Source organism: Anneissia japonica, unplaced genomic scaffold, assembly GCF_011630105.1.
Source record: "Anneissia japonica isolate Jap-2015-1 unplaced genomic scaffold, ASM1163010v1 scaffold573_len2283161_cov171, whole genome shotgun sequence".
In the NCBI taxonomy this organism is placed as follows: domain Eukaryota; kingdom Metazoa; phylum Echinodermata; class Crinoidea; order Comatulida; family Comatulidae; genus Anneissia; species Anneissia japonica.
This window is the reverse complement of record NW_022719802.1, coordinates 1,222,239-1,226,548: the sequence shown is the minus strand read 5'-3', so window position 1 is coordinate 1,226,548 and position 4,310 is coordinate 1,222,239.

Sequence of the window (4,310 nt, the reverse complement as noted above, 5' to 3'; positions counted from 1 at the left end):
CTTTTGTAAAATTTTTGGTCTTTGCTTCATTTTTTGTATCTGGTATTTGTATGTAATTTTATCTTTTTTTTTTGTGATTATGTGTTAGTTTTATTTTATACTGTTATTTTGCAACTTCAATGACAACACGGCCTTGTAGAATAACACCCTCTGGGTGAAACAAGCTTTCCGTGTAAAAATAAAGTTTTAATAATAATAATAAAAAAATTGCCTTAAGATTAAATTATGAAGGCGATAGGCTTTCTGTTGCAGAATGGCCCTAAACGTTTTAGTCTTAAATCTGTTACACTAATATAATGTAGTTGCTTGACTGTATATCCATAATAATCTTAATACTACATTAACAATCCTATTAGTTTTTTGAGATTTTCTTTAGATAATTCAATATACCAGGTAACATGATTTAATGTACTGTAATGATTGTAAATTTCTTATTACAGTAATTATATCAATTTTCAAATATTTTTTTAAGTTATTATTATTATTGTTAACTATTGTTAATTTTGAGAATGGTTTTTTGAATTTAGCTTCTTTTTTCTTTTTTTGTAAATTTGAAGCAATTCGATGTAATGCTGCATTTGTGAGGATACTTACATTTATAACAATTTTATTGTATCGTCACCGACACCACAAACAGACACAAACTTTAAAAACCATATTTTTTCAAGATTTTTTTTCTTTGACATTTTGATTGTGTACATCGAACTTTACCTTTTCATCTAATTTTTAAGAGTGCAACTACACTAATTAGCTAACTACGCTAATTAGCTGCAGCGCACAAACCAAGAAAAATGGATTTTTCGTTTTTACAAACAAACACAAACTTTCAGTGGGTTATTAGAAGACGCGCATGCGGCATTGCAATAGTTATGATCACATGGTTAGGGCTAGATGTAAAGATCAGATTTCCCTAGCTTACCTAGGCATAGCAGTACCCTTCTTGCAGTATAACTTGGAATAGATCTATACACATGCATCAAAATATTAGTAAAAACATGTTTGGTATTTCTTGAAAGATCAATGTATTAGCTTCAAGATAGAAATGTTTGCGCAGCCATAGTGATTGACTGTAAGTAGTGCGCATTGACAAAAGAACACTCTCCATTTTGCCATGTTCAATGTTCACTTTTTTGGTATCTAAGCCTGCTGAGCATTTGGTGGCGGGGAACACATTAGACTTCAAAGGCATCGCGCAACTATTCTTCATGATCTGCGGCAGCGTTGTTTTTGGTTTATTTGCATAAGCTCTGCGTGCGCGTAGCTTTTTCGAGTGGTCTCCTTCTCAATAATACCTCCATGGTTAAATACAGGCTAAAATACAATTTGTGCAAGTTTGTGCCTTAACAATGGGAGAGCGTACCGCGCATACTGTTTTCACAAAGTGACACAAACTTTTCAGGCCTTTCTAGTAGGACATCGGCCTAGGCTCTTGTTTGTTTTGTCATATCACTTCAACATCTCTACCGATTCGTGGAAAAGGCTATTTTATATAGTCAAGGCCGTGGCCTACCTAGCCTACTACTAGATATCCAGGTAACTGAAGATCTAGGCCCAAGGCTAGGCCTAGTCAAACCAAGCTTGATGGTAGGCCCTCGCTAGTCTACTACTACAAGGCTACGAGGCCTAGGCCTAGTTGACCACAGGCAGTCCTTCCTACGCCAGTACGGCACACCAATAATTAATAGGCTAGGCCTAGCCTAGCATTCGAATGCACTGGATCCACAAAGTATTTGACTCTTATGCTCATAGTTAAAAGGAGCTAGGCCTAGGTCCATTATTAGAATAGTCTGGGGACATTAAGTGGACGAGCCCACAATGTAGTGCTTTTTTTACCTCTGAGATTTACTATCTATCGGTTCTTTTCAATGTGTTGAAACTACATAATTTGAGGAAAGGAAGTATGGAACGTCTTGACTGCCTTCTGAGCTGAAAAGCAACTTTCCAATTTGGTCAAACAACAGTTCACTTTTAGTCCAGCGTCGGTGTTAGTTTAAAGTAGGCCTAAATAATTAATTAGATTAAAAATAAAATCGAGAACTGATGTACTGCCATATAATTCTAATATAACATTGGTGGATCGGGTAAAAAAAAATCAAAACAAAATAAATAAATCTAGACTTACCTTTTCATGACCCATTGAGCTGAACATTTTTAGTTACAGTGGGAAAATTAGAAGTCGGGAAAGCTCCTTTCTCGCCATCTAGGAATCAACATTTTCCCGGGAGAGGACCTGGACCACGACCCCATTCTTTTTTGGGTTCATCAATTCAAGGAAAAAAGAAATAAATATGCAACTACTGTACTCAAATTTTCTTTAGTATATGTATATACATGACACCTATTTGCTGCAATAAATATGAGAACAATTTTCCTGACCGTTTTTAAAAGGGGAAAGGCTTGAATTTTCAAAGAACTGAAGGCAAATCAGAAGCTCGTTTCCGGCCATGAGGAATCAACATTTTCACGGGGGGGGGGGGGACCCCCAACCCCCACATCCTGCCTACCCTTTCTCTTTGGGGTTCATCGATTCATTAAATCGTTTTCAGAGGGGAAAACCTAAACTTTTAATGACTGAAGTGTCTTAAAAGACACCACAGATATCGGAAAAGCTCATTTCCCGCCATCTAGTAATTAAAATTTTCCCGACACCCCCCCCCCAGTTCTCTTTGGTGTTCATCGATTCACGGCAAAAAGAATGCCGTACGTATGCGACTAATCCATTCCTTCTCCCATTGCATCAAGTAGGCCAAAGAGTTTCATAGTAAAATGTCATTGAAAATATTTTTAATAGGGCTACAGTCTGGGAAAACAGTAACGCACCAAATCAAAACATGACATAATCAAAAATACTCGTGTCCCCACAGGGTGCAGTAGACGTTGTTGTTGTTACGCAACAGTTGACCTTTCTAATTCCGGTGGAGGGCATGTGTAAGTAAACTTATAGGTATGTGAGGTTAGTAACAGGAATAGTTGTCCTGGTAACAGGATAAGGATATCACTGTCACTGCAATGTATATTAACAGGAAATATGGTGTACTGTAGTTTATACAATTAATAGGCAATTATACATGAGAGTATAATATCAAAACCCCCACTCTCTCTCATGATATTAAACCAGTCAATAATCATTTTCCACATTATCAGTTCTATAGAATTGGGCAGTAGGCACACGCTCCCGATGGGAGCCTATTGTTATCTCATTTTATACACAGCCTGCGTATTGTTGGATTCTGCCACAGGGCGGAGATTATGCAGTCTATATGGAGTGGTTGCTTTAGTTAATCAGGGAACAGTTAAAACCCAAAGGTTCACTGATTAATCTCAGATAAGAAAGTATAATACATACTCCAAGTATTGAAATACACGCCATCGTGTTGGGATTCAATATTTCGACATTAATTATGTCATCATCAGGAATGAAAAAATTATCCATATTAGCAAGCTTATATATATGCACTAGTACCAAAAGTGTTTAACCAATCAAAACATTACCTCTAGTAGGTGACATAGCAGTGATTTAAACAAAAGATCAAAGCATTCTTACTCTAATGATCAAAGCTACCTACAAAAACAAAGAAAGCTCTTTTGAAGCTCTGAGCCCATTGTTAAGCAAAGGGTGTAGTCTACGTATAGCGAACGCTTCTTTAAACAATAGGATAGACCAATAATGTTAGTACTAGAAAATACTAAACCTAATTTATTACTTACATTACAGACGACATTATCATTTTCAAGTATACCCTGTAATCCTAAAACATATTGGAATGCCTCACAGTTTTTAACATGATCAATATAACACTATCAGATCGTGAAGAATGTTCTTTAAGTCTAGTTATTAAGCACCTATCTGTCTTACCAATATAATCACTATTGCAGCCTGGACATTTGAAATGATAGACAACAGAACTTCTGTGTACTCCTTAGGGGTTTGATGCTTAGTAGATATAAAATGAGAAACATTTTTATACTGCCATAAAGTTATGAATCTTACCTCTTTAATTAAGTGTTTCTTTACCTTATTTAAACATCTACGTAAAATGAACTCATCTGGTTTCCCTAGATAAGGCAATCTAATCCAAATCTTAATCAAGCTATCATCAGTAGGCCTGTGTATACATTTAGGTTCATTTAATTTCTTAAGTACATTATTAACAACTTTTAAAGGGTACCAATTCCAAGACATAAACTTCCTGATGTTACTAAGCTCTGTTTGAAGTTTATCAGGAGTACACAATCTGTGGGCTCTAGAAACTAAACTACGAATCCAGGAGATCTTATGGTTCCATGGAGCAAAGCTATCATAATGAACA